The following is a 20,978-nucleotide window of genomic DNA, read 5'->3' on the forward strand; positions in this document are numbered from 1 at the left end:
AAAGGAACAATTTTAGTATATATGCTGCTGAAGTGAGCAATAGAAAAAGAACAATAAATGAAGCCCAAAGCCAGCATAATAATAAATAATAATAATAAAGATTAGGGAAAAATAAATGATATAAAGAAAAAAAGCAGTAGAACAAATCAATGAAACTAGGAGCTAGTTTGAAAAAATTAATAAAATTGGTAAAGCCCTAGCCAGACTTACCAAAAAGAGAAAAGACTTAAATAAAATCACAAGTGAGAGAGAAGAAATAACAATGAACACCACAGAAATACAAACAATTATAAGAGAATATTTTGAAAAGTTATATGCCTACAAACTGGGTAATCTAGAAGAAATGGATAAATTCCTAGAAATGTATATATAACCTACCAAAACTGAAACAGAAAGAAGTAAAAACTTGAACAAACCATAGCCAGCAAAGCAATTGAATCAGTAATCAAAAATCTCCCAACAAAGAGAATTCCAGGGCCAGATGGCTTCCCAGGGGAATTCTAATAAATATTTAAAGAAAAGTTAATATCTATTCTTCTCAAATCATTCCAAAAAATAGACATGGAAGGAAAACTTCCAAACCCATTCTATGAGGCCAGCATTACTTGATTCCAGACAAAGACCCCACTAAAAAGCAGCATTACAGGCCAATATCCCTGATGAACATGGATGCAAAAATTCTCAACAAAATGCCAGCACATCAAATCCAACAGTATATTAAAAGAATTATTCACCTCAATCAAGTGGAATTTATTCCTAGGCTGCAAGGGTGGTTCAATATTTGCAAATCAATCAACATGATACATCACATTCATAAAAAAAAGTTATGAGAATGATCCTCTCAATAGATGCAGAAAATGCATCTGACAAAATGTACCACTCATTCTTGATAAAAACCCTCAACAAAGTAGAAACAGACGGAACATACCTCAACATCAAAAAGGCCATATATGAAGGACCCATGGCTAATATTATCCTCAATGGAAAAAAATTGAGAGTTTTTTCTCCATGGTCAGCAACAAGACAGGAGGTCTACTCTCAGCATTGAATTTAACATAATACTGGAAGTCTAGCCTTAGCAATCAGACAACAAAAAGAAATAAAAGGCATCCAAATTGTCAAAGAAGAACTCAAATTTTTACTATTCACAGATAACATGATATTCTATGTAGAAAATCCGAAAGACCCCACCAAAAAATTGCTAGAACTGATAGACGAATTCAGCAAAGTTGTAGGATATAAACTCAATGTACAGAAATCTGTTGCATTTCTATACACCAATAATGAAGCAGCAGAAAGAAAAACCAAGGAATTGATCTCATTTACAATTGGACCACAACCATAAGATACCTAGCAATAAACTAACTGAAAAGGTAAAAGATCTGTACTCTGAAAACTATAAAATGCTGACAAAAGAAATTGAAGATGACACAAAGAAATGGAAAAAACATTCCATGCTTATGGACTGCAGGAACAAATATTGTTTAAAAGTTCATAGTACCCAAAGCAATCTATACATTTAATGCAATCCATATCAAAATACCACCAGTATTCTTCACAGAGCTGGAACAAACAATCCTAATATTTGTATGGAATCAAAAAAGACCCCAAATAGCCAAAACAATCTTGAAAAAGAAAAGCAAAGCTGGAGGCATCACAATTCCAAACTCTATGTTATAGTACAAAGCTATAGTCATCAAGACAGTATGGTAATGACATAAAAACAGACACATAGATCAATGGAACAGAATAAAAAAACTAGAAATGGACCCTCAACTCTGTGTTCAACTAATCTTCGACAAAGCAGGAAAGAATATCCAACAGAAACAAGACAGTCTCTCCCACAAATGGTGTTGGGAAAACTGGACAGCAACATGCAGAAGAATAAAACTGGACCACTTTCTTACACCTTACACAAAAATAAATTCAAGATGGATGAAAGACATAAATGTGAGACAAGAAACCATCAAAATCCTACAGGAGAACACAGACAACAACATCTTTGACATTGGCCATAGCAACTTCTTCCTAGACTTGTCTTCAGAGGCAAGGGAAACAAAAGCAAAAATGAACTATTGGGACTTCATCAAAATAAAAAGCTTCTACATAGTGAGAAAAACAATTAACAAAACTGAAAAGCAACTTTCAGAATGGGAGAAGATATTTACAAATGACATATCTGATAAAGGGTTAGTGTCTAAAATATATAAAGAACTTATAAAATTCAACATCCAAAAAAAACCCAAATGAACCAATTTAAAAAAGGGCAGAAGACATGAATAGATATTTTCCGAAAGAAGACATACAGAGAGCTAACAGACACACAAAAAGATGTTCAACAATACTCATCATCAGGAAAATACAGATCAAAGCTACAATGAGACAGCACCTCACACCAGTCTGAATGGCTAAAATTAACACAGAAATAACAGGTGTTGGTAAAGATGTGGAGAAAGGGGAACCCTCTTACAGTATGGGTGGGAATGCAAACTGGTGCAGCCACCCTGGAAAACAGTATGGAGGTTCCTCAAAAAGTTAAGAATAGGAGCACCTGGGCAGCAGGCAGTTAAGCATCAGACTCTGGGTTTTGGCTCAGGTCATGATCTAGGGGTTGTGACACTGAGTCCTGAGTAAGGCTACCTGCTCAGCACAGAGGCTACTTGAGAATCTCTCTCTCTCTCTCCCTCTGCCCCTCCTACCACTCTCTATTTCTCTCAAATAAATAAATCAAATTTATTTTAAAAGTAAAAAATAAAACTACCTTACGATCCAGCAATTACACTACTAAGTATTTACCTAAAGGTCACAAAATACTGATTCAAAAGCATACGTGCACTCCAGTGTTTATAGCAGTATTATCAACAATAGGTAATTATGAAAAGAGTCCAAATGTCCACCAACTGATGAACAAAGATGTGGTATATTTATAAACAAAATATTACTCAGCCATCAAAAAGAATGAAATCTTGCCATTTGTGCCAACATGGATGGAGCTAGAATGTATTATCCTAAGTGAAACAAGTCAGCCAGAGAAAAACAGATACCATATGATTTTACTCATATGAGGAATTTAAGAAACAAGCCAGATGAACATAGGAGAAGGGGAAAGAAAGAGAGGGAAGCAAACCATAAGAGACTCAACTCTAAAACAAACTGAGGGTTAATAGAGGGAGGTGAGTAGGGGATAGGCTGAATGGGTGATGGGTATGAAGGAGGGCAGTTGTGATGAGCACTGGGTGTTATATGGAAGTAATGAATCACTAAATTCTACTCTTGAATCCAACATTACACTATATATTCACTAACTAGAATTTAAAGAAAAACTCGAAAAAAATAATTTTATACTTCCAAGGAGTGTTTGGATTTAAAAGTATTTCTATAGAAGCATTACACATCTTAAGTGGATCTTTAGTAGTAAAATATACCTTCCAATAGCACTGAGTGTGTATATACTGGGGACAGGAAGCCATCTGGGGATATGGGAAATTTCCTGATGCTCTGCAAGCCAAACACCTGTCTTCTCTGCATATGTGAAATTCCTCTTTGCCTGTTCATTTGCAAAATGATACAGAGCTTTTATTGAACTCTTTGGCTTCAGGTAATAGGTACTCAGGACTCCCAAGCATTTTGTATATTGTAACAAATAGCTGAAGGACCATAATCTTGTATTTATTTTTTAAATAGTTTTCCAAAACCCCTTACTTTTGAAGTGGTATCTCTAAAATTGTTCATGAAATTTTCCCGCAATTTATCCCAACATCCAATTTATTACCCAGAGAAGCATAATGTTATTTTTCTGAAGTTACTTGTATCAGATCATTTAGAAAAAAATATTACCTACAATCAATCCTTGGTGTGGGTTGAGGAAGGAAGGTGGGAGAGAAGAAAATCGTCACCATTTGGAGTCTTCCATCCAGATAAATATCCCCTTCCCTGTCGTTCAGAAAATAAAAATTCTTATAAGTTTTTGAAAGAGACAATTTTCTACTTTTTTTCTCTAATAGATACAATGTTATGTGGTTAAAAAAAAATTTTTAAGCCCTCTTGCTATAATTTCTCCCTGGTGCTCCTTAAATATATTGCAGCTGTGCAAAGATTGGATTAAGATGGGTAGGATTTCCTGAGGAAATAATTTTCTTTTTCACTTTATCATTGTTAGTGTTTTCCTCATCAATTTGAGAGTCTGGCAATCTTGGGATAGCAGGTCAAAAAGTATTTAATTCATGAATACTTTTCCCTTGGCATATGGTTCCATGGTCATTAGCTAACACAAAGTAAAATAATGATGAATCAAGTACATTATCATGTGTTACTGGGTATTTTGTTCCATCATTCAATTTGAAGAGAATGACTCCCATCTGTTTCTGAGCTTCCATGGTAATACAAGATGTGGAAGAGAACAGATAAAACTTAGGATGTTTCCAAGGTAAAGAATCTGATAAAAGAATGGATCCTGAAAGGGCTACACTCACAGTAAAAGTGAGAAGTAGAATCAGACACAAAATAAATCTTGCCACATAAAGGGATTCTGAAAATTTCCCTGTCTCAGGTCCAGGGCCAAGTGTAGGGAAAAAAAAGCCTTCTTTGAATTTTTGTAATCCCAGACTGGCCCTTGTAGTGCATCTAAGATCTGAATTTACACTACTGGGCTGACTCAAAAACTCCTCCTAGAATTTAATTTAAAATGGTACCAAGTAACTAGCAAAATAAATGCAAATCTCTGTAGGATTTCAACTTCAACCTGGGGTCGCAAAGAAAAATGAGAAGCTCACTATCCAATTTCACGAAACAGGAAAGAAATAAAGAAATACAGCTGGGAACTAGCAGACACAACAGACAACAGAGGGGAAAAAATATCAATATTAAGTCAGGTTATTGAAAATATCAGATGTAATATCTAATAGCAATGTTTAATAAGAGAGAAATTATTGAAGAGAATTATTGAGAAATTATGTGAAGGCACTACCAGGTTACCTGAAGCCTTTTGAAATGCTGCTGTCCCAGAATGAGGGGGGCCAGGCCCTCATCACGGGCAACCAGATCTCCTTTGGGGGCTACAAACTGCTGGACTTGCTGCTGATTCACCAGGTCCTGGCCCCCAGCTGCCTGGACTCCTTCCCCCTACTCTCGGCCTATGTGGCACGCCTCAGCACCAGACTCAAGCTCAAGGCATTCCTGGTGTCCCCCGAGCTCGTGAACCGCCCCTTCAATGACAATGGGAAGCAGTGAGAGCTTGTGGCACCCTGGGCGGGAAGCTGGGGGCTGCCTGACTTCCTTTCTCCCTGACCAATAAAATTTTCAAGTGAGAAAAAAAAGAGAGAGAAATTTATAGATATGATCAGGGAATAAGCAAATATGTAAAGAAGCTAAATAAGACTTCAAGAAATAAAATAGTAAATATTAAAATAAAGCATTAAACAAAATTAAACAGCCAATTAAATATGCTTGAGGAAAGAATATGTGAGTTTAAAAACAGATATGAATAAAATATCTAGAATATATCTAGAAAGACAAGGAGATAAAAAGATTAAAAGACATACAAAATTCAATAAGTATTAACATACATGTAATCAGTATCCCAGAGGGAGTGATGTAGATAATAGGACATATAAAATATTAAAAGAAATAATCATCACGTACATAAATTTAAAAAAGAAAACCCAAGAATATAAATAAATACAAATCCATTTCTAGCCTCACCAAAACAAACTGCAGGACAGTAAAGAAAGATCTTAAAAGCAGGTGGAAAGAAAGTCACGTTGCTAGCAGAATGACAGTGAAACAGTTGACTTCTCAAAAAATCATAATGGAACCAGAAATGAAGGGAAATACATATTCGATGCGTGGGGAGAAAATAATTGTGAATCTACAATTGTAAACCTAGAGGAACTATGTTACAAAGAATGAGAGTAATATAAAGACATTTCAGAGGCTTAACTATGGAATACCTTCACAAGAGGAATAAGTAAGGATGCATTTTAGGTAGCAGAGAGAAAGAGAAAGAAAGCCACAAAAGAGTGGCTAGATGGCACATATGAGAGGAATAGTGTGCAGTGACACTGGGTAAATAAGTGGGTAAAGCTGACAAATTCGGGATCCCTGGGTGGCGCAGCGGTTTAGCGCCTGCCTTTGGCCCAGGGCCCGATCCTGGAGACCCGGGATCGAATCCCACATCGGGCTCCCGGTGCATGGAGCCTGCTTCTCCCTCTGCCTGTGTCTCTGCCTCTCTCTCTCTCTCTCTCTGTATGACTATCATAAATAAATAAAAATTAAAAAAAAAAAAAAGCTGACAAATTCTAATGATCATGTCTCATTCGTGGGGCCAATAGGTGGAACTAAATTACTGGGCAAAAGCAGCTTATAAGTTGGTGGTGGATGTCTAGAACAAAAAATTCTAAATTGCTTTTAATATGTGGGAGGATTAAAAAAATGAATAACCTAAATTTTTTAATTAACTAGAGTAACAAGACACAGAGTATATTACTATCAAATCATTTACAAAAAAAATAATTGAAGGAGAATATGAAAAAAAAGTTAGAAAAGAGGAAGAAGAAGGAAAAGTAAAAATAATAATAATAGGGACACCTGGGTGGCTCAGTCTGTTAAGCATCTTCCTTCTACTTAGGTCATGATCTTTGGGTCCTGAGATCAAGTCCCACATCAGACTCCCTTCTCAGTGGGGAGTCTGCTTCTCACTCTCTCTCTGTTACTCTCCCTGCTTGTGTTCTCTGTGTCAAATAAATATAATCTTTAAAAACAATAATAACTACAGGTAGAAATAAGTAAATCCAAAGACAAAAGTAATCATTATAAAGAACTTGAAAGGTTTCAAACTAGATTAAGAAAAACTCCAGTTATATTGTCTACAAGGGAAAATATGTAAAATGTAAGGACACCAAAATACTAAAAGCAAATGATGAAAAACATAAAACAAGCAAATACTACCAAAGAAAAGTTGATATAAGGCAAAGGGCTTTAAGATTGAAACAAGTAAAGAAACCAATCAAAACCTTTTTAGAAATGTTGGTTATTATGTCCTGATAAAAGGTTCAATTCACCTGTGAGATACAATAGCATCAAACTATGTACATAAAATATACATTTAATGAAATTTCCTTAAACTATATAAAAATTTCAAGAAATCTACATGGAGAATAGTATCATGGTACAAAATTTTACCAGATTTCTCTCATTAGCATAGAGTTAATTAAGAGAAGGCTGTAGAAGTTTAAAAAGCATAATTACCAATATTGATCTAATGAAGATATATAAAACTTTATATCCATTAATGGTAGAATACAATTTTTTTCCAAAAATATAGGGCATATTGATGAAAACTGACTCCATGCTATACCTGAAAATTTAACCTCATCAAATTCTAAGGAATCTATATATAATTCACCTCCTTTGATCTCAATGAAATTAAGTTGCAAATAACAAAGAATAATTGGAGAAAATGATTATTGTTTATAACTTTGTACAAAAATATCATGCATGTCTGTGCATGTATATGTGTGTATGGGTATATGTTTATATATGTGCATATAAAAATATTTGTGTACATGTGGATATATATATACATACACATATACACTTACTTATAACAGTAGTTGAGGAAAATATGGTAATATATGGGGATGCTGCACCTAAATATGTGGGCCTATGGGATTGTTTAAACTATATAGTGGTAACCAATGAAATTGGGAAGATACAGAAGTATCATTTAGATGTATTCTCCTCCAAGTCAATACATATCAAATTTTTATACTAAATATGTATATGTGTGTGTATGTAATTACAAATAAATGACACTTTCAAATGTAAAGGTGAAATGAAATATTTATATGATTTGGAAAATTTTTTTTTCTTTTACAGATTTTATTCACTTATTCATGAGAGACACAGAGAGAAAAAGGCAGAGACACAGGAAGAAGGAGAAGCAGCCTCCATGCAGGGAGCCCGACGTGGGACTCTATTCCAGGTCTCCAGGATCACACCCTGGACTGAAGGCGGCGCTAAACCACTGAGCCACCTGGGCTGCCCGGAAAATTCATTTTAAAATATCCAATTAAAACATTTTCACTGCTGGGACACTTTGGTGCCAATAAAGATTAAGATAGAGATAGAGAAAATGGGGATGAAGATTGAAGACTTAATTTTATTTATAAAAATGTGGTACACAATTATATCAACAAAAGAAAAGGAAATAAGAGTAAATATATCCAATTCTTATTTTCCTATTAAGTTACACTCTTCTGTCAAGTAGCATTCTAAATTATGTTTATTCACTTATCTTATATCATCAAGATGATATAGATCATCTTGACATTTTTAATGCATATTTTTCATGTATGTTTAGGTATCTCTAATTTTGAATCACTCTATAGGTGATATCAAAGCAGTATAAGACATTATAAAATTGAAATATTCAAATAGATTCTATAAGAAAACAAAAGTTTCAAAGTTCAAACATATTTGTTTATTATGCACTGAGGTTTATTAGAGCCTGGTATATATTAGCTCATTTAATGCTCACAACAAGATGAGTTAAGTATAATTTTTGTTCCTATTTTACAGATAATAGAGGCAAAAAATTAATTTGCCCAAAGTTCTACTACTATAAGTAGCAGAATTTAAGTGAAGCAATTCTGTCTCTACTGCATGTGCCAAAAAAACTGCCACTTGTGCCTCTCTTTTCCATTTATATCAACTGTACATTGACCTAATTTTTTATTATAAATATAGAACAATGATAAACATCCTAATAGGCCAGTCAGAATCTGGGGCCAGAGAAATGAGGTGACTTACAGAGGTACAGTCAGATGGGTCTGAAGCAGGACCCAGAACTCCCCTTTGCTGACTCTCAAATCTGGGCTCACTTTTCTTCTGAGCAGCTAGAGGTGCATGATTCACACAATGAGACCTGCTTATTTGTGATATTTGGCAAAACGGATTTTCTGAATGGAAAAAATTATTGAAGTCTATTCAATACAAACATAATATTGAGTAGAATAAATAAAACAAAAACCATGTTATGCAATACTTACAAAATCTGTAACCTGAATCAGTGATGCCTTGTCTATAATATTTCAAGCCTACTAAAGCAATTGCAATTTCATTAATACTAATATTCAAATCCAGAGAGTTCCAGTGCTTCACTAGCCCATGTGGGAAGTCCAAATCTTTTTGGAGCTCCTTTCTTAAAGTCTCTCTGGGAATTCCCATCATTCTCTTCTTGCTCTCTCATCAGTCACTTGCTACTGGTAATCCACCACCGTTGTTCAAAGCCAGTCCATGCCAATTCTCCCCAGGCAATAATAAATGCTCCAGAAGAGTTGGGAGGAAACAACCTTTCCTTCTGTGTGGTGCTCATTAGGGAAAGGCCAAAATTATTTTGCCCCTCAGTATTGCCAAACTTGAAAACAAACTGGATCTATTTTCATCCGGAGCCATTCTTCTCCCCAGGTGCTCACAGGCACAAATATACTGGTTAGTCCCCATACTGGATTTGCCAAGCAAGACTCCTTCTTCTCTTGGGATGAATTTTTTTTTCTCTAGGCATTAGAACATTCCTTCTTAGATTCAATCTTGCCTCATACCAATCCCAACAGTAGTTAGAAAAATCTCCCCAGAGCTGAATCCCTAGTTTATCAGTGTGGGAAAGACACACTGCAGGGAAGTGGGTGAGGTGCAGGGAAGACAGAAAGCGGCATTCCTCCAATTTCACAGGACAAATTTATCAGCCAGTCCTGCCCAGTTAGAGCACCCATTTAAATGCATGGGGCAGAAAGTTCTATAGACATTCTCTCCAGATAGTCTTGCTCTAGCTGTCAATTCATTTACTGAGAGTTTGTTAGTGCCATATATTCCCCTGCTTTAAGTACACTAATTAAAATACGTCAAAGATAAATTTTTTTGGAAAGAAATCAAAGGGCTACTAGATTTTCTATCACAAACCATTGAAGTTCAGTGTCCCCAAACATTCTTCATAGTCTTCGAGGTGGCCTCTTATGTGTCTTGTAGGTAAACCTTACATGTGCTCCACCGTGCAGGCAGGCCCTCGGGTCAGGAGGGATACTTTCTTCCCAGTGTTCCACATAGAACCATGACAAAGAAATATGATTTACCACTTGTTAAAATGGTACAGAAATCTGCATTCAATACTACTGCAATAGAGGTCACACCATTGTAACAGGAGAGAGCTCAACTCTGAATACAATAGGGATAAGTGGGTGATTTACAACCAACGCACAGAGTGAGGTCCTTGATGTGGCGGATTCTTGCTAAAGTGGCTGAATAGGATTCTTGCTAAAGACAAGGCAAGGTCAAAAAGCATAATTAAGACGAGGGTTCAGAGAAGCCAAATTTTAGAAGACTAAAATTTGGTCATAGGAGAAGTCTTGTCAATAGCTCAGGGCAATGCTCAGAACAAACCTCACTAACCAGTTACACTCAGGCTTTGAGAACCACACTTTAAAAACTCTTAAAATGAAAATAAATAAATAAATAAATACTCTTAAAATGTAGAGAGAGATCTTTTGTTTATTGCTTTTCAATATTTATTCATCCAACTTTCCTCAAGTGGTAACTTTCTAAACAACTCATTTTCAAAAAGTTAATTTGTGACTTTAAAAAAAAAAAGAAAAGATACTGGAATTGGGAAATATGCAAATCACAATATTTCAACAATTGACAGTAATAACCTGGAATCCTCCCCCAAATATCCATGCCCTTGGCTATTATTTTACAAATGATGGCTACCTTTCCACTCCATTTCTTGTACCTCTCCCTTCCCTTCCTATCTGCACCTGTACCCTTACCAAATTATTACATGATCACTCATTTAGGAAAAGGACCTCGGAAAAAGATCTATCTCATCCATTGTATTGTACTGGGTTTGGAAATGGTTTCCCTAATTCATTAAGTCCTGCTACAGCGGGAAAAGTCTAACGGTGATCCCTCCCAAACCCCTCATTTAACTATTCAGGAAACTGAGCTCCAGATTAGTTTGTGATTCCATTAAATTTAGGCAGCTAGTAGAAAGCTACAAATGAATATACATTTCCATATCTTAAGTTTAATATCTTTCCTTGTATTAAAATAGTCATAATTTTGAATTTTTAAGGCCTGGTTGGACCATACCGGGAAATACGAACCAGTTCCTCCTGCTCCTGTCAGAAGAGATGGGTAAGAACTGGTTGCCACTGTCTTTAGCTAAGGAGTTGATATGATATTGGCTGGATTGAAGAGTACCTAGAACCTTGTAAGATCTGAAACTTCTACTGAATATGGTAAGTTTGTGAGTCCTATTCAAAGATTAATAGGAATGTTAGGAAAACCTTAAACCAGGAGCTGAGAGATTTGTACCTTTTTCCTGACATTGTCTACTAAACAACGTATGATCTTGAGCAGTTTCTTCCCCATTCCCACAGTCTCCTAATCCATAAAATAAGATGACAGATCAGTACCTTACATTGGAAATGCTGGTTTATTTTGTGCATTAAACTGGGTGAGTGGATTAATTAGCATATATAAAGAAAGCAATTCACATTGGGCTGGCTCACAGTAAATCCTCAAAATAAAGTTAACCCACTTTCTGGCTTCCTTCCTTCTTTTTTTTTTTTCCTTCCTTCTTGCCTTCTTTCCTTCCCTTTTTGTCTTCCCTCCTTCCCTCATTCTTTACTTCCTTACTTCCTTCCATATACAGTGTGAGTTGGAAGGGGAGGACAGAGGACTCCAGAATGATGGGGGGGTAGGGGGGTTGTCAGGGTGTGAGGAGAGTGGATCGTGAACATTTGGGAGCAGACTGTGATGGATTATCCACTCCTTATGTGGTTGGGGTTTTAGCATATAACATTTGTGTCCTAGGGGAAAACTGTACAAAATAAGTTTTTAAAAATATCTATCCATCTAACAGAAGCAATATTCTCTTTAACAAGCCACCAGTGTAATCAGTTCCAGCTTTAACGTTTAAGAGTCAAATCCAGACATGTTCTCTCAAGAATACCTCTAAATTTTGTGTAGATTTGGTGTATCAAATGTCCTACATGAGTATATGAACATGAAATAGTAATATAAAACTGGTAGTTAGCAGTTTTTATTCTGCCTTCAGTGGCCTTTTTCTAAAGGATCAAACACTTTGACTGCCATATGCCCCACTGTCTCAACAATCCCCTCATTCATTCACAAGCCTGAGTGTACATTTTAAATCCCATTTCTGTTCCCAACCCTTATCAGCTATGCTCTTTCTTTTAAGGTGGGATCTAAGCCTACTTAGAAGACTGGAAAAATATTTCTATCCCAAAGAAATACTCCTGCCTAATCTGAGAAGTTGAGGGAAAAAATCATATGCAATGAGTCCATTTTGTGTAAAAAGTTTAGTCATCTGGGTTTAATTGAAGGGGTGATGGGTTTGGCTTTGCTTTGCTTTGAATTCACTGCAGTCAATACAGTAGGGATTGGAGAAGACATATGAATAGGAGGCAGCTGGGAGGTTTTCACATTCAGGGAGCAATTTTCAAAGGCAATGCCACACTTATGTATAACAAAGTGCTGGCAGCCTAGGAGAAAAGCAGCAAGTGAAATAAAGATGACCAGATGAAAGAAGAGACACAACCTGTTCTCCCTCTGCACTGGATTAGGCTCCATTCATATGTACATTTACAATAATGACACAGCAATAAAGACAAAACCCAATGAATGCCATATGTTGTGTGAGGTGTCACAGGAAAAAGAGTCTGTTAATTGTCTGAAGAGAAAAGGTCTCCTGAGGAGACTGGAAGTAACTTTCTGGAGGAGAGAAAAAGAGAGATGAATAAAGTCTCTAAAACAGAGAACACAGTGCAAGCAAAAGTAAATTAGTTCCTCTTATTCCCAGCAAAATATTTGGGTTTGGGTGATCATGAGCTCTAGCCTTGAGGCTCTGGGGCAAGCATTTCAGAGGGATCCTTGAAGAAAGAGAATCTTCAAGGACAATTGGAAGCCCAGCCATAGCAAAACTACATATGAAGACCTCCCATCACCTTAAAGCCAGCATATGGGTATATAAAGAAGATGGGACCTGACAGTCTATATATCATAGAACTCAAAAGCGTAGGCTTGGGAGCCAGACTGCCTGGGTTCAAATCCCAGCTCTGCCACCCACTGTGAGATCATGGGCAAGTTCCTGAACTTCCCATTTTCCCTTAGAAGAGTGCTTGGCATTAGTTATGTACCTAATATATAGTATTAAAATACCAACCAACAAATTTATATTGTTTTATTATTTCATACATATTTATTTTATTTAACAAAATATATGAGTGGCTCATATATTGAGCCACCTGGGTGGCTCAGTTGGTTAAGCAACCAACTCTTGGTTTTGGCTCAGGTCATGATCTCAGAGTTGTGAGATCAAGCCCTTCACTAGGTTCCACACTTAGCAGGGAGTCTGCTAAGACTCTCCCCTCTCTCTCGCTCTCCCTCTGCCACTGCCCAGCCTCCTGTTCCAGTGTGCTCTCTCTCTCTCTCAAATAAATAAATAAATCTTAAAAATATATACTGCTATGGTGCAAGAGTTCTTGTCTTATATTTTGATATTTCCAGGAACATTGAATAAGGGAGAGTGTGCCACATTGCCTGGTACTTGAAATTACCCAAGGATATTTGTAGGATTGCAGGTGGTTGGGTCAGGGGAAAGGGGATATTGAACCCTGTGCAGCAAATATGTCATACCCTTTTTGTGTAAAGTCAAGTGGGAAATTTACTGAAGAGACACTGTATACAAAATTTTACACTTGAGGTTTTTTTTCTGAAGATCCTAACTTTCATCAACTCTCAAAAGATTAGGTATTACTAGCTTACTCATCCAAAAGCATTTTTATATAGAATATTTTATCACACACCTACCTTTAGCAATTCAAAGCAATGAATGTTACTCATAACTTAAAATATAGCTTGGTATTCAACTCAGCTATAACCCCACAGATGTCTGTTGGAATTTTTATTGAGGTGGGAATGACATCAATTCAGCCAGAACTCAGTAAGTTTGTGTGTCAAAGGCCATTCTTCACTCACTCCCCCATAAACATGTATACATGTCAACCCATGTCCCTAAAATTCAGCACAAGAAACTGTGAAGCGCATGAATTTACCACCATCAATGACTTGTTGAACACTTTTTTTTTAACTGTAGTAAGAAAGTCTTACTTTTGCTTCAAATATAAATCAAGTAGGCAAATGTAAGTAGTATGATTAACCAAGCTGTAGATGACTTAATACCAAAATTTTTATACAGATATGAAAAAATATTCTTTTGTTTATATTTTAAGCTCTCTTTCTTCATATTTTTTTAATTATATAAGAAAATATAGGGTAGCCCCAGTAGCCCAGCGGTTTAGCACCCAGGGTGTGATCTTGGTGACCCAGGATTGAGTCCCGCATCAGGCTCCCTGCATGGAGCCTGCTTCTTCCTCTGCCTGTGTCTCTGCCTCTCTCTGTGTGTGTCTGTCATGAATAAATAAATAAAATCTTAAAAAAAGAAAAGAAAAAAGAAAATATATTTTGTAAAAAGTGTTCAAGCACAGAAGTACTACACTGGAAGAACAGATAGTCAACCGTCACTTTCTGTCCCCGTATCTGGATCTCATTCCCCTCTCCATGGGTCACCAGGGTTAACTGTGGGTTGTAAATTCCTCCAGACATTCTATGCAATATAAGATATACATATATACATGTATGCATTTTTATATGCTTATATATCTACACATAATTTTACTTGAAGCAATCTCTGCCTAAATGACATAATTTTATACTTAATATCAGCAATTTACTTTTCCCATTTCCAACATGTACTGGAGATCTTTCCATGTTGTTATGCATAGTACTATATGATTACGTTGCAGTGCAGAGATCTCAGGCATCAACTAATCTAGGATTGATGGATGCATAGTTTGATTCCAGTCTTTCTTTCCTATCAAATCCTTATATTTCCACCTTTGGGCAAATGGGAGATATTTCTCTCATAAAGACATTTGTTACTTGTACTTATTGTGACTTTTGCCATTTTAAATTTTGTAACTTTGTGTAGGCAAATATGAAAACTTTCTTCTTGATGATTTCTGGATTTAGACCCTTTATCAGGAGACTCTTCCAGACCCTAAATTACAAGTGAATAGTCTCTTTATTTTCTAAACATAATTTTATATTTGTTATTTATGTATAATTACTTGATACATTTCCAAACAATTTTGTGAGGGTGTGAGATGAGGCAAAACTTAATATTTTTTTCAAATTGTCCCATGACTTTTTTATTAAACAACCTATTCCTTCCCCACTAATTCCCAAGGTAACATATGACATTGCCTTTGTCACATATGAAATTTCCCTAGGTAGCTGTAGTTGATCTTGCACTACTCTTTTCTATATAATCAAGCTGTCTACTCCTGAACTATTACATAGGTTTAGCTACAATAGCTTTACACTAGATATTTTTAACATGGATGGGCAAATATCACCCTTTGATCTTTTTCAAAATATTCTTGGCTATTTTCTTCTTCAATTGAACTTTAAACTAAATCTGTCAAGCTCCATAAGTAGTTCTTTTAGGGTTTTATATGGGATTACATTAAATTTACAGATTAATTTGGGAAAAACTAACATCTTTTAAATGTTATGTATTCTCTTCCAGGAACTTGTTATGTCTCTGCATTTATTGAGGATGGTTTATGTATTCTTCAGAAAGTGTTACATTGTTTTTTATAATTGTCTTTTAGAACTCTTACTAGGTTTAATTCTTACTGGTTTTGTTTTTTTTGTTGTTGTTGTTTTTTTTTTTTTTTTTTTTTGGTTTCTGTTGCTATTGTGATTTGGGATGTTTTTCCATGATATATTCTAATTGTCTATTGCCTTGTATAGAGAAGTTATTATGTACTGAATTTTGTATACAAGTGCCTTCTTAATTTTAATAGTTTTTTCGATTGATTTTCTTGAATTTTCTAGGTAGATGATTATATTGTGTAAAAATGACATTTTTATCCTTCCCTAACTAATGCATACATATGAGCATGTGTGTCCCGTTTATATTCAGTCTTTATAAAATTTTGAATAGTAGTGTTGAGAATAGATACCATCATATTCATCCTGACCGCATAATGGCCATTCACAAATAAATAAGACATAATATTCAAAAGCTTCAAATTTCCTGTCACCTGTTTTATTCAGGGGACATTTGCATTTCTATAGCTGCAAAAATAACCACAAAATATAATACTGTGCATAATCAGCAATACTTCAAATCACTTTCATCTTTGCACATTGTCTGTTCTTCATAAAAGCCACTGAGGCTAAAATATGGTGTCTTTAATAAATGTTTATTGACTGACCAACTGAAATTATTATAATAATGTCATTCTGACAGAAACCTCTATTTTATTTTTCATACTATCATATTTTATATCATATTGATAAATACAGATAGGTATATGCAACAGACACACAAATTATAATCATAATAGCAAAATAACTCTTATGAAGCCATATTGAACTTAAGAGCTTCCATTTTTTGAGATTTATGCAAATTAATTCACAATGTATGCAGTCCCAAACATTTTGCCATTCTCAGTATTATGTGGGTAAGATTTATCTGTGTTGTTGCATATTATTATAGTTTATTCATATGTACTGATTTTGCTATTTGCTATTTTTTTGCTATTCTATTATATAAATATGCAACAATTTATTTTCATTTTATAGATATTTAGGGTTATTTCTGGTTTTCTGTAATATTAATAAAAATGCTACAAGTATGACTGCATATTCCTTCTGGTGCATATGTAAAAGAGTTTCTCTAGGGCATTTCTTAGAAATGAAACTTGTAGTGCATGGGGATTACGAATGTCCAAATTTTCATAATACCTAGTATAGTTTTATGGGAGATATACTCTATACAGAAAATAAAATTATCTTCAATTGCTAGTTTATTAATAGTCCTGCATGAATAGTTGTCAAATTTTATTAAAAGCTTTTTCTACAGCGAATAAGGTAGCTACTTAAAAAAAAATAATGCCGTATAACAAACCACCCCAAAACTCAGTGGCTTAAAACGATAATTATTTATACTCATTCATGTATCTGTGGGTAGACTATAGTTAAACTGACCTAAGCAGGATCAAGGTGTACTTTGGTGCCAAACTTGGTGGGGGAGGAGTCTGGTCTGTCCCATGTATCTGTCATCCTCCCTGAACTAGCAGGCTAACTAGTGAAGGTTCTTTTGTGGCAGAAACAGAAGCGTAAGAGCCGAGTTTGATATAAAGTTATACTGACCTCATAGACCAATTATAATGTAAGAGTTAAGGTAATACTCACCTGCAAAACTGTTGAGTCCTAGTATTTTCTTTGCTGGAAACTTTGTATCTACTGACTCAGTTCACTTAGTCATTATAGGACAATTTAGGCATTCTTCTTGAATTAGTTCTGGACAGATTCTATTATTTATGGAATTTTTCCATTTCATAAATTCTCAAAATTGTCAGCCTTCAATCACTCATAATATTCACTTACTGTGTTTTAAATATCTATATTTGTAATTATATGTCCTTTTTTGTTCCAAATATTGAGCATAGGCCAGAGTAAATTTACTTTCACTTCTACTAGAAGTTAAAAGAATTTGTGTTCAGGGACCAGTCTAGCCCCTTAAAATTGTATGGGCTAATGAAGAATTCCCAGTGTCAGCTTTTCTGTCTTTAACTATCAGAGATTTAGTCTCCAATAGATGATAGAGCTAGCACAATCATCTGCCCTCAGAGCAACTTTGGCTATCTGTGATTGCTTCTTGTTCACTGGTCCTTTATGACCTTTGAGTAGTGGTGAAGAATGCCCCAAAAGATTTCTTTCACTTCTTACTTTGAGACCAGAAATGAATTAAAAGGTCTATTTTATCCAGACAGAAGTTACTTTTCACTTGTCAGCTCATGAGAGACACTGAGGCAGAACTGCCCAACCATGCTACTCCTGAATTCATGACACACAGAAACCATGAGATAACAACCTGTCATTGTCCTAAACTGCTAAGTTTGGGGATTGTTTATGATACAGAGATGATAATACACACAGTGTCATTGTTAAAAATTAAGATCTATTATTTTTCTAACAGATGGTGTATGTATAGAGCCCCTAAATTGAAATCAGTCTGATGCTTTAGTTTCTTCATAAGTAATGTAATCAGATCATAAGCAACATATTTGGATGAATAAATACATACAGACCAAACTATAAGCATTCACTGAGGCCACCAAACAAATACCTGGTAACAAATATCATGCCTGATTCAAGAGAAAAATCTATACTCCCTGTGAGGAGAGGTACTATAAGAACTTGTAAACATGTTCCTCATCTCTCTCTTTGGGGAACTATGAACATCCCACTGACAGAGTTCCTGGGTCTTATGTGTGCACCTTTGCATTTTCTCTTGGATAACAGAGCACTACAGGATTTGCAAATGACAACTTCACATTCACTGTGATTTCAAGTAGCACTATTAGCTAAGTAATAGTAATAAATAATATCATTAGTTAACAGAATATCATTCAGCAATTTTTCCCAGCTTTAATTTTCAGGCTTAAAAGAAATCATGTTGGAGGAATATAATCGTTTCCAATGAGACTTAAAATGTCTTATACAAGTTGAATATAATGATTATTGTTTATTTTTGGAACATATAACAATTTTTGAAATAGAACTCACATACTTTGCTTGATCTACTTTTCATTAAAGCAGGCAGGTGACAATAAAGACTATTATTACAAGGTAATATGTTTAATCCTGGTCCACAGTATCAAAGAAGATAGTCTCTACTTATTTTGTTTTTATTTACTTAAACAAATTGTTGATAGTGTAAAATGAAGTAACTGCTGCTAGTGTAAAATGGAAAAAGCTCTATATAATCTTTACTTGGACAAAATAAGGAACTCTGGGTCATTAGTAAGCATAGTACATGAAAACCTCATATGCACTTGGAGAAAAGGCTTTGTGCAGCTATTGAAAGCAGAAATTCACTGAAGCCTGGTGACAGAAAATATAAGTACCCATTTTGTTTTATGAATTTTTCTGTTTAAGATCAGCATTAATATCTATAGTCAGCATTCTTGTCTTCATTTGTCACTATCCATAGTCTTTGTTTCATTGCATTGATTATTTATGTCCTAAATTATAGCTGTTCTTTCTTCTTCTTTTTTTTTTTTCCTGTGGTTTAAAGAATCGCTTCAAGGGCAAGTGTAAAATGCAATGCCTGAATAATATGTTACTTGGCAATGCATGGACAGCTCCACATGAAACAAAACCATGTGATGTCTTGGCACATGTCTTAGGATCTATCGTGAGACATAATCTTCACCAGTTTATTTGCTATATGTTGGTGCAGTTACTGGCACAATGGTAAATGTCAATTAGAAGAACAAATGGAAAAACAAAAGCTCATCAAAGTTTCTTTCTCTTATTCTTTTTTAAATCAAAACTTTGTTGTTTAGCATGGAATAGTCATTATTTAAACCTATCTCACAAGGAGGCACTTGACGGGATAAGCACTGGGTGTTATGTTATATGTTGGCAAATTGAAATCCAATAAAAAAATATATAAAATAAAAATAAAAAAATAAACCTATCTCACAGAGTTAAAAGTTGCTTTGAAGATAATCCAGTTAAACCTACTCACTGGTGTTTGGAAGGCAGCTACGTTCACTACTAAACCACCAAGGCACACTAGTGTTTGAACCCTTTCTGTAGCACATAAGCAATATGTCTAGCTAGTCCCAAGTTCAAACTCCTCAGTGTAGCTGACTCTCAACAAACACTGGTAGCTCACTCAGTCTTCAGCTGGCTATCACTGGAAGAATGTTTCTACACCTTTCTTGAACAAAGACAGCTAATTTCTTTCCTTTCCTCTTAAAACAAGGATGGAAGCTTAAGTAAGGGTTTTTTCAGCCGCCTATTTTTGAAGTTGGAATTTAAGGAGCAAGAGAATCATCCATCCACCATTTCCCTGAAGACTGAAATACAACTGGCGATATTATTTCATTCATCCTCTTACCTACAGTAATGACTAAAAAGACACACTGTTAAGGAAGTGAATCATTCAGGCATAAACTTTGTTGCTACGTTTCAGGGTGACTTTGGATTAGAACTCCAGAGAAAAGCAAGCAATTCTATATTAGACAAGAACAAGCTGTAATGGTAAACAAGGGTGCCTGAGCACATATTTCATGGTCTTGAAAACACTCACTTCTTAATAACTTCCTTGCTTTGTACCTAATTTATCTTTCATGCTTCCGGCCATCACTGTGATCAAACCCCTCACCTTTCATTTGTTGTCAAAGTATCTCTCACATCTGCTCATTGGAGGCTTGTCTCATAGAAACTATCTGAACAGGACAACAGTTCTGCTTGGGTTTCTAAGTCTGTCTCAGTTGGCTAAGAAGCATTCAGAAGTTATACTTACAAATATATCTTTCTAATGAGAAGAATATGACTTCCAATGGCATGCAAATATTAACAAATAAATCTGTGTTGAACGTCAGTTTCACATACTCCTGAAGAGCTTCAGCTTTTAGACAAATAGGCTAATTCCTTTGGAAACCATCCAAAGTATCACATCACTGATTAGAAACAGCTAAAATGGTTAGAGTAATTGTGGCTCTATGGGCTTTTCTACTCTTTTCTCTAATGGTTTAGGATACACATCATTCTGTTTAGGTAACAAGTATAAGTTCTGCAATTCATGTAATTAGACTAATGAGGTTTAAGTTTCAGGGCCCCCCAAATGTATGGGCCCCTGCCAAAGCCACAGAAGGTATCTTCATAAATTTATACATTTTTCCTAAGAGCGGCACCTCGAATTTTTTACAAGCTTCAACCCTCATGAAATCTAAATCTACACCTGCACTCAGAACAGTGACAAGGCGTTCTAAGGGATTAAAATAATAAATGTCTATTTTCATCGTTCTTCA

General features: G+C 35.3%; 1 protein-coding gene across 5 annotated transcripts in view; it reads right to left on the minus strand.

Moving 5' to 3' along the window:
• EPM2A (EPM2A glucan phosphatase, laforin) overlaps window positions 1-20,978 on the minus strand; it is a 291,240-nt gene that overhangs the window by 50,717 nt on the left and 219,545 nt on the right. For 3 of the 5 annotated variants that reach the window (XR_013378553.1, XR_013378547.1, XR_013378555.1), the window contains one exon: window positions 3,838-3,933. The exons of 1 other annotated variant lie outside the window; for it this stretch is intronic. The gene's annotated coding sequence lies outside the window, so the exon portion shown is untranslated. The remainder of the gene's footprint in view (window positions 1-3,837; window positions 3,934-20,978) is intronic. One more of the 5 variants, XR_013378550.1, reaches the window with a different exon arrangement.

Source organism: Canis aureus, chromosome 1 (assembly GCF_053574225.1).
Source record: "Canis aureus isolate CA01 chromosome 1, VMU_Caureus_v.1.0, whole genome shotgun sequence".
NCBI classification, from domain to species: Eukaryota; Metazoa; Chordata; class Mammalia; order Carnivora; family Canidae; genus Canis; species Canis aureus.